Source organism: Sturnira hondurensis, unplaced genomic scaffold, assembly GCF_014824575.4.
Source record: "Sturnira hondurensis isolate 20B ecotype Veracruz unplaced genomic scaffold, ASM1482457v3 Scaffold0008196, whole genome shotgun sequence".
NCBI classification, from domain to species: Eukaryota; Metazoa; Chordata; class Mammalia; order Chiroptera; family Phyllostomidae; genus Sturnira; species Sturnira hondurensis.
In genome coordinates, this window is record NW_028080827.1 from 16,349,049 (window position 1) to 16,362,691 (window position 13,643).

General features: G+C 51.3%; 1 protein-coding gene across 7 annotated transcripts in view; it reads right to left on the bottom strand.

Annotated features, from left to right (window-relative positions):
• The window catches only part of CA12 (carbonic anhydrase 12), a 48,820-nt gene that overhangs the window by 18,469 nt on the left and 16,708 nt on the right, over positions 1 to 13,643 (bottom strand). The gene's annotated exons all lie outside the window — the stretch shown is intronic.

Below are 13,643 nucleotides of genomic sequence, written 5' to 3' on the forward strand. Positions count from 1 at the left end.
GGCATATTCTTTAAGGCCCAGAGATCTCAGCCTACAGAACCAGGTCCAGAAAACGCTTCAAGACCACTTGCTCTTAGAGTGATGTGGGGAAAGGCATAGGGCAGCCCCCAGGCCGGGGCCCACCAAGCTCTGCTTGACTTTGTGTATTGCTCATATTGTGACACAGCACGCACCCTCTCCGCACGAAGACCTGCTGACGTTCGGCCACTTCCCCCACTGCAGGCAGGACTGCTCTGGGCCCAGGGCCGCAGGGTGGAACGCACCACGAAAGCCCCTGCTGGCCTGGCCTTCTAGTGGGGAAGGACTTAACGAGTCTGCCGGGGTGCCCCAAGTTGGAAAAATCGGTGTCCGAGTGACTGCTGCCCCAGGAGGGTCTCTGAGGCTAATGGAGTTACAGGTATGATCCTCTCCTAGCGAGGAGACCCTTGAGAACCTTGACGCTATGCACGTCTAGGGTAAGTACGAAACCCAACCTGATGGGGATACCTGAAAAATACCAAGTAATTATAGGCCTGGAATCACAGAGCCAAGTGCAGGGTTTACACTGAGAAAGAGTATGACAAGACTACAGACTAATTATTACAATGTAACTGACAAACTACCAGTGAGGAGGAACAGGCTCAAAAAATAAATCCTCCAGGGCTCAGGCTTCTTGACAGATAACTACCAGGTAGTCCTTCTGCTGGAAATGAAAATAAACAATCCAATCCCACGTTCAGATAAACTTTCCTACTCTCACAGGAAAAAGCCTTTAAAGAATGTAGAGCTGTGTTTAAAAGATTATCTCCCATGGTAATTGAACAGATTTCCAAGCTGAGGTTTCTCCAGAGGAGCAAATAACTGACAAGTCACGGCTGGTTCCAGTAGAACATGGGGCCGGGGGCTCTCCCTGAGTCGGGCACCAAGCCTTGCCACCTGGGGTCTGTTCATCAGCATTTCAGCACGGGGAAGAGTGTTGACTCCAGCAGAAGTGGACCCTTCCCAGACCCCACGAGGGTCTGGGAACCCTGCCACAGACAGGAGCACCGTCTCACAAGTGTGCACACTGGCCACAGAATCCTGACCCCTCGCCCCTCGTCTCTAACCAGGGGGCCTCATCTGAGAGCGAGGAGAGTCCGAAGTCAAACTTGGTGCCCAAGTTCATTTAAAATGCTGAGGAGTTGGCCTTTGGTCTGGGTACACAGTAGAACCCCACTTGTTTTTCAGGCTGTCCGCCTTTGGAGAGACCTTTCCAGAAATGTTAGAGCCGGGAGGGACTTCAGAATCTCCAGTCCAGCCTTCCACCGGACCACCGTGTCCTCATTTGCACAGGTCACTCTCCACTGAATTCTACTGTTTTCCTATCCAAGGCCTCAAAGCCCGGACTCAAGGCAGCTCAGCTACTCCCAGAGGTGATGGGGGAGAAAGCTGGGGGACACCCATGCCAGCACTCCACAGGCACACTGGAGGAAGGCAGTCCTTCAGTTGAGGGCAAAACCAAATTCCTCGGGGACAGAAGGGAGCAGAGATGACACGCTCCTGAAGTACCATGAGAACCTGAGGGTCAGGAAGAGGCACATGAGGTGGGCGGCAAGCCTTCCCGGGTGAGGCTGCCGGCCACTTCTCTGCTCACTGGGCCCACAGTCGAGGTGGCAGAAGCTGCCGGACAGGCGTGAATGGGAAGCCCCAGGAAGTGAAGAGGCACCCACGGGTGACAACCGGGAACTGGGTCACGGAGAAAGCGTTATCCGGGATAACTAAACAAAGAGCTGCCTGGGGACTGGGCCACCTCATTTTCACCTCCAGGAGCCCTTGCTGTGATTAGGGTCACACACAGCAGGCATTTTGGAAGCTTCTTCCCAGAGAACGAAAGACCCCAGAGAACAGAGAGCTTGGGAAAAGGTGATTAAGAAAACTAAATGGTAATGGGGAAAAAATAAAATTAAAACATTTTAAAAATAAATAAAAGCATTTGCTAAATCCAAAAAGAACTTTTTTATTTGCTCTAAATACTCCTTCTCAGATGTTAGGCTGATTAGGTATTTGGAGACAGGAAAGACTAAAGTGGAACAGGCGACAGGGTCTGTGGGGACAAAAGCTCCCAGGAAGGAGAAGCGGCTCTGCTGGACCAGGAGGTCCAGGCCGGCACCGCCGGTGCCGGCGCCTCCGTGCCCTTGAGTAGGTCACACTCCACACCCACGTCTCCTTTTCCTCCACACAAACGGGAGGACTGGACAGTGTGTTCCGGAATGTCCCTCTGGCTCTCAGGCTCTGAGGTTTGTGAAGGTTACTAGAACTAAGTGCCTTCTTCATCCTCTGATTCGGGCGAGCCTGAACGAGTTGGAGAGTGTGGCTCCTGTCCAGGCTGCTCCGGTGTGACAAGGTGACCAGTGGGGACCGACTACGGGAATGAGGGCACAGGGCACCACCGCTCCTGGGACTGGCTGGAGAGGGGCAGCGCTGGCTGCCATCCGCGGGGGGCGCCCCTCCTCGGGTGCCTGTCACAGGCCCTGAGGTAAGAGGGTCTGAGAGCCTTTTCTGTTCCTCCTGCAGCTGCGGATGCGTCTTCATTCAGTGTTAGTGTTGCAGTTATTTTACTAGCCTTGGTCCTTACAACGCTACAGTGTCAGCAAAATAAGAATCGCTGCATTTTATAGACCAAAAAATTGAGATGAACCAATTTGCCCGAAGTCAGACTTTGGTAACAGAGTTACCTTGCCTGAGTCACAGACAGGACTTCCCTGCCCTTCTGTTTCAATATTTATCCAGGAGTTTTGTGCCTGTCTCCTCCCTTTCCTGTGTTCTCCGTAAAGGCAGGAATCGAGTCTCATCCATCCTGCTGTGTCCACAGTGCCTGGCACAGAGCAGCCCCTCACATGTTTACTGAGCCGGGTTCTCACGCTGACTCCGCGCTGGTCTGTCCCCAGGGAAGCGCACACTTCTGTTAACCCCCAGCCTCCCACGTCCCACTACAACTTTTTCCCTCATGAAAGCAAAGGACCACGAAGCAAACAATCGAGTAGAATAGAACCAGACGCACTGCAGAAAAGAACAAATTGACAGTATCCAGAGGGCAGGGGGGAGGGGGATAACCGGGGAAAGAAGGGGAAGGGTCATCAAGGAACATGTGTAAAGAACCCCTGGGAAAAGCCAAAGGTTGGCAGGACTGAGGGTGGGAGGTGGGGATGGGTGGGGCAGGGGAAAGTATTGGCGGGAAAATGGAGACGACTCTATTCAAACGACAATAAAAGATGGTTTAAAAAAGTGAAGAAGAAAACGGAAAATGGTGTTACTTACTCAAGTTCAAAATTGACCCTCCTAGGTTTCTAGTTTAGAAGCTTAAGGATCTGTTCTGTCTGGGACCACTCACTGAGAAAGAAATCTGGTCCCTGCCCTGTAGCCTGGGAGGTGGCCTCCCAACTACGGGGCTTCGCGGCAGTTCATAGGACCCTCCACCAGCTTGGGATGGCTGGTGTCCCCTTTGTGCACAGCTGGGGACATTGGCAGTGCAGCCTCCCTGTCTGTGGTTTGTAAGTGAGAGAGAGAGGTGCCATGTGGCTGGGCACCAGCACAACCAATGTCAGGGTTACTCTTCTGTCCCCAGACCCTGCCTGGCAATGCGTGGTTGCCACCACAGCAGCTCTGGCCCCTTTGCTGGCAGCGGTGGCTCAGGCCGCAGTTTCTCAGCTCGGTCTCAGCGCTCACACTCATGCCGTGCGCTCTGCTGCCAGAGACCACCCCTCAGACCGGCTCTCCCAGAAGAAGCGTTTATTTCCAGCTCCTTAAAAACGTGACTTTTCTCTTGAGTTTTGTCTTTGCCTCTTCAGCTGGCTGGACCCTTTCCATGATTATGATAAAGGAGATCATGTGAATCTCCCAGTTCGTTTTCCCACAAAAAAGCAAAGCATCAGTTCTTTCCAGTGAGTGAATTTGTCTGCTTTAGGTAAAACAGAAGTGGACCGAATTTCTGTTTTGAAATGTAACAAGAGATCAACAGAGCACAGCTCAAAATGCCTCTTGTGATTTCTGATTGGAATTGAGAATTGTGAGCCCCAGGGTAAGACTTGCATTACCCGAGGACCAGAATTTTTTCAAGGGAAATTTCACATTTATACAACAGTACAGAGAAGAGCAAAATGAACCCCACCCTCCCAACTTCAACAGCTAACAATTCACAGCCAATCCAGCTCTGTCTATCCTGCACCCACTCTCCCCTGTCTCGGGATAACTCGGAAGTAAACCCAAGTGTGTGTCATCTGTACAGACTTCAGTGTGTCTCTCCAAAACATAAGGACTCAATTATAATACCATTAGCACACTTAAAAAGTAAACAGTTCTGCCCTGGCTGGTGTAGCTCAGTGGATTGAGTGCCGGCCTGTGGACCACATGATCGCAGTTTGATTCCCAGTCAGGGCACATACCTGGGTTGCAGGCCAGGTCCCAGCAGAGGACGCATGAGAGGCAACCACACACTGATATTTCTCTCCCTCTCTCCTTCCCTTCCCCTCTAAAGATAAATAAATAAAATCTTTTTAAAATTTTAAAGAAGTAAACAGTTTTTTAATGTCATGGAATCCAGGCAGAATTCAAACATTTCCAATTATAACTTTTTAATGGTTTATTTGTACAATTCAGGACTCCGATACAGTCCACATGTGGCAGTTAATTGGTGTGTTATGGCCCAGAGCCCAACTTCATGGGGCAGTGCCTCATCAGAGGACAATTGGACCCGTCCTCCCAAGACTCAGAATCCCAGGGCCAGGCTGGCTCTGCCCATTCTTTCTTCTTATTTGGCCATGGATTTGAGTTTCCATCATCACCACCACCACCACCTTTGCCACCACGTCAGGTCCTCCCCACGGTGTCACACTGAAAAAGTCCCCTGCAGGGTCCCTGCCTCAGCCTTTCTTGGTAGCTGCCACGCTCCTTTCTTATAATCAGGTTTAACCAGGTGTAGCCTTGCTCCTTGACACCGCCCCATTCTTCTGCTCCCTGTCTAGGCAGCGCACCCTGTCCCACCGCAGTTAGACAAAGCAGTACGCCTGCCAAGGCCTTCGGAGGCCCTCCCCAGCCGGCTCCTGTGGTCAGGCCAGCCCTCCTGTCCTCAGAACAAGCTGTGCCCACCAACCTTCACAAGTGTTCTCATGCGGAAAGTTGACATAAAATGCCTCCCTCCCTCTTCAGCCCTCCAAATTCGTCCACCCCTCCAAGTCCAGCTCAAGTCCTGCCTAAGCTACCCCAGTGCTGCCTCAGCCTGGGGCAGCACTGTCCTTGAACTGTCCTTCACCATGGGTCACCCAGAACTGTTGGCTCCAGACTAGAGCATAAACCTGTCCCAGACTAGAACTGCAAGCCTACAAGTTTCAAAGACCTTTTGAGGGCTACAGTTTCTGTCGCTTCTCTCCACCATGTCTGAACACATAGTGGTGCTTACTAAACACTTAACAAATTAAGTTTGAAAGGTTTTTTAAGCTCGTTTCAGAAACGCAGGCAAAAAGAGATGAGAGAAGAGTGTGCGTGTGTGTGCGATGTGTGTGCGCACACCACTGTGCATTACAGGAAGATGAAGCTACCAGGGAAACTCGGGTTTTTAAGAGTCATCTGAGCAAGTCCCATGCAGAGGGAAAGGGCAGTGGAGAAGGAGGGTGGGTCCGGAGACAGAGGAGCTCCTTATGGAGTGTGGCCCTGAGAAGGTGCTGGGGCAGGATCGCGCCAGCAGAGGCAAAAATACTCTGGGCTGGAGGAGGCACTCCGTGAACGTTTGCCGGATGGCTCTGACCGGAACACTTTCCTGGAAAGGAACCCCACCGGGTGAAAGCCCAGGCAGGACCCCCGGGACTCAGCAGACCGACGAGGCAGTGAGGGAGCAGCATGGCAGTGGGAGGCCAGGCAGGCTGCGCTTTGCACCCTCTGAGGCGCACGCAGCCAGAGGGCGCCACTGAGCCTGAAAGTGTCTATGTGATACTGGAAAACCACACTTATATTTGGCTATCGATATATGTGTCTTGTTTTAAAATTTAGTTACATAAGATTTCAAAGCAGATACAAAAGGAGAGTATGGTGTAATATCCCCATGTACCCATCTATTCACAACTGGTTCCATTCTGTCCCCCACCCCACCCATTTCCCCTCCAGTGGATTCCTTTGAAAAAAAATCCATAGATGCTGATACGTAACTACAGAAAAGAACGCTTACCAAAAAACCACAGTATCATCTTTGCATCTAAACACTTAACAGTAATTTCTTTCTGTCATTAAAAATCTAGTGAGTGTTCACGTTTCCCCAACGTCCCACCAATTTGTTTAAGTTTGTCTGAGTCATGGTCTACATAAGGCCCAGGTCTTGGGACTGGTGATATGTCTCGGGAGTTTCTTTTGACCTTAGGCCCCCTCTCTCCAACGTGGGCTATTTACTCTGTACATATGTATATGTATGTACACATATGTATATGTACACAGACCCATTACTGCCTCGGGCAAACAACTTATGGAAGCAAATGAAGGGCAATTTCATTGTTTTATAACTTTTTTGCAGATATGATATAGAGGTAAGTGAACATTTTTAAAAATGTATTTTCAACTGTAGTGGACATACAAGTTTCAGGTAATAAAAGTTTTTGTGGGCTGATTCATTTCTTACACACCTGTACATGACACATTATAACATACGTTACAATACAAGCACATAGATCTCCCAAGAAGACAAGAACTAGGCAATTACTGGTACAGTTTGATTACTGTTTCTCACTGACTGTGCGTCCTATTCACTCAAGAATAATAAAAACAACAGTGAAAACAAAAATTTTCATTTTTATTTGTTTGTAACTTGAACTCTATTGATGACTCTGGGCCCAAACAAAAAAACAAAAACAAAACTGCACTCATTATTACCTTGTTTTGGGGTTTGTCTCTGGACTGGAGTCAGCTCTCCCTGCTGCCCCCGACACTGCTTGGTGGCCACACCCCTCGAGTCAGAGCCCCCTGTCTGTGCCTGCACTGTGCAAGGCCTGACGCTGTGGACTGGCCCCCCAAACACAGTCAGGTCAGAACTGCCCCGACAGATCAAAGATTTACACATTCTGGGTGTTGCTAGCTCTTTAGCCCACATTTCGGTATAGTAAAGTCTTTCGGTCAGCCTCCAGTCTGTGAGAGGAGCTCGCTACAGTAAAAGGGCACCCCGACCTGGATGTTTGTTTGTGTGAAAGCGATCACAGATTATGTCTCAAATTCAAATACGCATTTAATACAATAGATTATATTTGCAATAAAAATGAGCATTCCAATGTTGAGTGAAGGAGCAAATTGCTTAGCACCCTCCTTGCAATGCTATTTAATTTTGAAGGTAATTTACTGGTTTCTTCAGTAAGCGTGACCACATGTCAGACGCTGGCATGAGGTGTGAAGATACAATGGAGAACACAAGGAGTCTGATCTCTGTCCTCACAGAGTGCACAGTCCAGCGGAAGAGGCTGACAATAAACTACAAATAAGCCGACCAACACATAAATAAAATAATGTAGTCTGCAATGGTGCAGACAGGCTTCTCAGAAGAGGTGCCATTAACATTGAGCCATGAGCAAAACCTGAGAGAGGGCAGAGCGAGCTCGGACGCCCCGCAGCAGCCCAGCGCTTGTATGTTTGTGTGTGTGGTGCAAAGACTCAGGAGCCCCTAGGATTTTACCGGCTTCCCCTTGGCCAGGCTGGGCACTGCCCTACCCCCAGGCTGAGCAGGAATCATTCAGCACGTGCGCATGTAACCTCCTCCTTTCAGGGGGCTGGTCCCCACCTCTCTCTGGGCCAACCATGAGTCACTCCAGAGCCGCAGAAAACAAGGCTAAGCTGCAGGACCCCATGCAGAAGGGAAGGCAGCCTTCGGGTCCTCTCTATACCCATTTCCATACCACACCTCCTCAGGATGTTGTCGGGATGCGGAGGCCACAATTTCAAAATAGATTGATTTAACATACCACTTATAGCTCCTGAAGTTCACTTCTGAAGCTGATTAAAAGATACACAGTTCTCATAAAAGTCCAGTGGGTCCAGCCTGTCAGTAGTATGGGTCCCCAGAGTGTCCACCTTGGCTAGATTCCAGGGCCCCTGCAGAAGGCCACTTTCTGCTGACTCTGCCTGTTTTCCTGCCCACCCAGGGGAGAAGCAGGCCATAAAGCCCTTGATCTCTCCCAGAGAGAGAGATCCCTTCCCAGAAGGGAAGGAAGCTAGGCTAGCAGGGGAGTAGGTTAATGATTGATGGATGAGGTCTTATGATTTCACTATAAACAAACAGAGGCAAGGTATCAAACTGCTGTTGAAGCTCTTCCCATTACTGTTACAAATGAATCAGAGCCAGGTCAGCGAGCAAGGGCTGGAGGGTCAGGGCTATTTACCACTACGAAGCTTCGAGCAGGACGGCCACAGCAAGCCGATCCTTCTTCCTTGGACAGTATGTAGGTCAATGCAAACAGAAAAGTTTTCTAAAGATGCTTCAATCCAAACTTTGTATCAAACTTGTCTCTTTCTTATTTCAGTTTTTGTTTGGGTCAGCTTGACAGGGAGGACTGAGGCTGAGGCTGGGTGGAGTCCTGCCAAACCACTCTTGGCATCGTTTCCGGTGTAGCCACGCGGGGGAGGCCAGTCTGCAGGCCGGGGGCGAGAAGACGTGCGCAGCAGAACTGAGGCTGCCAACTTAGCTCTGCCAGCCCTTGGGCGTCCTTCCTCTCCACAGTTCCCTATCTGGAGTAGGGCCCTCCCTCTCCAGTAACCCTCCGTCAGGTTCCTTCTGGAGGGAAGACTCTTCTTAGAGGGAGGAGAGTGTGATTTGCAGGCTGCCGAAGGTAAACGGGGGACCACTGTGTTTCTGCTCCTCTCTCTGCCCCCCTCTTAGAGAGTGCTCACTGGACAAGCTGCCCGCTCCTGGACTTCTCTGGGCCTGCTCTCACTGCCACCCTTGATCGCAGCAACGCTGGGCTGTTGGCATTCTTCCCACACACTGCACTGCTTCCCGCCTCCAGCTTCCAGCCCTTGCAGCACTCGCGCCCCGCCCCTCTCACCCACGGAGGCAGGACAGAGTATTTCCCCCTCCTCGGTGCTCCTGTAGAAAGAGCCCTTTGCATCTCACTTGCCTAGCAGCCCCCACACTTACCAAAATAATCTTTTGTATCTCTCTACCCCAGTAGACCAGCGGCTCTCAAGGTGTAGTCCCTGGACAAACATCATCATCGTCACCCCCTGGGAGTGTGTTGGAAATGCAGATTCGTGGGCCCCACCCCAGACCTGTGACTCAGACTCCGCAGGTGGCGCCAGGCACCTACCTGCCCTTGAACAAGCCCACCGGGTGGTTCCGATGTGTGGGGAAGGTTCCAAACCTCTGCACGCGGCTCTCAGCTCATCCATCCTTGTATCCCTGGCCCCTGCCCCAGAGCCTGGCCCATCGAAGAGCTCGGCAAATGGACCCGGAGCAGCAGCACCGCACCGCTGGGACACCAGGCAGGGTCCAGTGGGGGGAGCCGACCTCAGGAGTGAAACCCAGCCAGGCCCTCCTCACCCGTCAGGGGTAAACACAGGGCGTGCCCTCTGATCTTCTCAGACCCACTCACACCGGAATCGTGGTAGACGTGAAAGCCCTCATCCACCGCAGAGCTGGACGTCCAGCTCTACCCTTAAAAAGACTGTTACTCATTACTGACCATGAGGAACAGAACTTCCTTTTCAAAACCTGTTTTCTTGACTCACTTCATTAATCTTTTTTGTTGTGGCAAAATATAAATAATAATACTTACTATTTTAACCGTTTTAAGTGAATTCAGTGGCATTAAGTACCTTCACATTGTTGGGCAACCAGCACCAGTATCTATTTCCCGAACTCTTCCCAGTGGCCCAGACAAATGTTCCTGGTGGGAGTGTGAAATGGGACAACCACTGTGAAAAAGTCTGATGGCTCCTCAGAAAGTTACACACCCAATTGTCCTGTGAATCAGTGGTTCTACTAGGTACAGACTCAGAAGAATTGAAAGCAGGGACTCAAATGGAATTACTCACATTAGCCAAAAGGCAGGAAAAACCTAAGTGCCCATAGACGCATGCGCAGATGAACCGAATGTGGCACTCGCACACGATGGAACACTATTTGGCCACAAAGAGGCTTGTCTCAGTTTGATGCAGAAGTTCTTTTACGAGATTCTCACCCACCAGATGTAGAGGAGAGTTGAGGTAAGGCTATATTTTCACAGCACAGAGCCAAGCTCACGCCAGAGGCTCAGCAAACACTCACTGGGTGAGGAAAACTTCCTGGGATTTACTTGGTCTAGACTCTGAGCAGTGGGTGTCAAACCCGAGTGGGCATCAGAACCCCAGACGGCTCGCCGGGCCCCACCCTCAGCGAGCCGGAGCCAGCAGGTTTTGGGCGGAGCCCCAGAATCTGCATTTCTAACAGGTTCCCAAGTGGTGGTGCTGCTGCTGGTCTGTGGACCACACGCTGAGAACCCCCTGTCCAGAGCAGTGCTTCTCAACCCTGGGTGCATGCACCCTAGTCCCCTCTCGGCCTGTCAGATCCTGGGAGCACGGGGTGTCTGAGACTGCACGCAGACTAGCCAGTCAACCTGCCTTGGTCACCACGACTCTCTAACTGTGCCCACCCTCTCGCCCGCTGTTTGACTCCTGTTGGCTGTGTGGGGTGCCGTCCTGTCCCTGAAATGCACTCGAGTGGAACATACACACACACATTCCCCTCACCCTGCCGGCTCCTTTGTCTTCCAAGAATCAGCTTCTCGGGCAGGCCTGGCACTACCCTTGCCCCAAGTTGAGGCTTTCTGTCCCTGCTCTGTGTCCACAGAACCCGCGAACCTTATCATAGTGCTTATTTTGCTCCATTGTGATCACCCGTTTACATGTCTGCTAGCCCCTCAACCGCCAGCCCACTGAAGGCAAGCACTGTGGCATCAAAATAAACTGTTATTTTAAAGCTGACAGCAGTTTCTTCCTGTTGTTTGAGGTGAGTAGGATGTAAAAACTGATGAAATGGAAAACTGGCCTAGAGTCAGGGGCAGGGCAGGCTGGGGTTCATTAGCATCTTCCACATCCTGGGGGAAGGCCCTGAGAGGGTCCTCCGGGAGGTGCTACCCACGTGGTGGGAGGGAGCACTTGGCTAAGTCTTCCTAGTTACACAGACCTGAGGCAGGTAACTGCCCAGTGTTTCTGCAAAAGCACAGCCCCAGCTGTATGCACACTGCTGGTGCTTCAGGCTGAGATGCTAAGCATTTTGTTTAGCCAGCCAGTGATCCAGACTGGGTGCATCTTGAACAGGTCTGTGCCCTTGCAAAGAACGGTGTCTTTCTAAATGAGCATTTAGTCGTCTGGGACTGGAATGCGTTGCCTCCATGATGTTATTTCAGACTAAGCCAGTGGTTCTCAACAGGAAGGCTTCTGTCCCCAGACATTTTTGCAGCTGGCATCTAGAGCATAATGGCCAGGGATGCCTCTAAACACCCTACAATGCACAGGATAGTCCCCCGCAACAGAGAATTACCCTGCCCAAAATGTCCACAGTGCACCAGCCAAGAAGGCCTGGACTAGACTATCGTGATGGCATCATCTGGGCCCCATGGAAGGAAGGGCCAGACCGCTGACTCGGGGGGAGGTTCTTTTGGAGGGAACTGGGTCCTCTCTCTGGCCGTTTCTCTCTGGCCGTTGCCCTGGGGCAGGAAAGGGGCCTGGCTTCAGGGAAGAGGAAGCACAGTCAGAAGGACTCCAGGCCAGGAGAGTGAGACCTCAGCACGATGGCGGGGGACCCCTGGAAAAGGGATGGCTGTGCCCTCTGGGAGCATTGATGACAGAGATACCTGTTTTGGCTTTTCCTTTTAGGCTGTAATTGCCTTGTGTCATTGCAGGACCTCATCCAAGTTTTGTTACACTCCAAGTCCTAAAGAGTTGTCAGGTTTGTCTAACCTACCATTTAGTGAGCACTTAGTATGTGCCATGCAGCCTTCTGTGTCAGAAGTTGGTAGCATTTTCTGCAATCAGCCAGAGAGTAAATATTTTAGGCTGTGGAACTGTGCACTCTCTGTTGCTGCCACTCAGCTCCACTGCTGTGGTGCAGAAGCTGCCGCAGCCACTATGCAAGTGGATGAGCACCACTGCGTTTCAAGAAAACTTTATTTACAAAAAAACATGGTGGACTGGATTTGGCCCATGGGCCATAGTTTGCCAACCGCCATTCTATGTCCTTAACATGTCCTAATTAACTTACTCTGCACACCAACCTGACAACATGGGTACTATGTTCTCATTTAGTGGATGAGGTGACTAAGGCACGAAGGGCGAGTAGCATGCCCAAAGTCACCCTCCTATAAGTGGCAGGGCTGGGCTCTGACCCCAACAGCTCACATCCCCACCACAACAGGCTTTGGAGGGTCCAGAGCCCAGGAAGCAGTGGTGGCTTTGAGGTGGTGAGAGGTGACCAGCCAGTAAGCCCTGGGGAATGGCCCAGAACTAGTGGGGAGAAGCAGCAATGGAGGGGTATGTGACCTTATAAACATCCCCTGGGGAGTCTGGAAATAATGAACTTTCTATGGTTACCCAGGGTTGGCACCTAAACTAAAGTGAGAGCTGACTAGCCCCTAAACCAAATGGCCTGCTGTTGACTCAATTCTTTACTGATGAGCTTTGACAATGAGAAAGTTCTTTCTGATATCTAACCTATAGCACTCTTGCTGTTATTTAAAGATACTCCCTCAGTTTTCCCTTACAAGGAGAAAACTTGCTTTTTGATGGTTCTTCTCCAGGCTGCCTCCTTTCCAGAGAGACATGCAATGCAGCGAGAAGGCCCCGTTGGGGGGAGGCCACGAAAGGCAGAGGGGGGCGGGCTCTGGGGCTACCTGACCGAGCTGCCAACCGCAGCTCTGTGACCTGCAAGCTCACTTGAACTTTGAACACCCCTCTTAGACCCCCCGAGCTCCACTTACAAAGTGAATGTGGCAGTAGCCGCCTCCCAGAGCTGTGGCTAGGAGCACGGGCGGTAGTGTGAGGCCCGTGTCCGGGCGGGACCGGCTCCCGGCACAGGCTGCTTCCCAGGACTTTTTAAACTGAATGGTTTCAACTTGTCCTGTTGTGCTTAGGGGCCGCTTCCCAACCTTTCAGAGCGAGTCCCCCGCTCACCTCCCTGGAAAACAGACCTAGGGTCCCTGTGTCTCCTCTCACTCCTAACGAGAAACACGTGGTGACGTGGCATTCTGTTTCAGACAGGCTTCCCCTCTGAAACCCTACCACCCCAGATCAAGTGCCATCTTCTCCCTGGTGCTTCTCCAGCTCCCAGGGCCAAAAATAAACAGAGGAATGAATGATTCTTTCCCCGTCTACTCAAGAAATGTCACCTGAACCCCCCAGGGCTGCACTCTGTGCATCTGCCCGAGCAGCCCCCGTGGGGAGGGTGCCACACCGCACGCACCAGACATTAAGTTCCTTCTGGGGAACTCTCCTCGAATCTAGAGATGGCCCCTTGCTAATTCCTGGACCCCTTGGAGGGCCTGGAACACTGCCCTGCTTGCAGCGGGCTCACGCTCAAAAACCACCATCAGGGGAGAAAATTTTCCAGCAATTATTTAGCAAATTAGTCTTAGCTGGAAGGCCAGCACTTGGTTATCACCCCGACAGGCACCTGCGCATCACGAGCA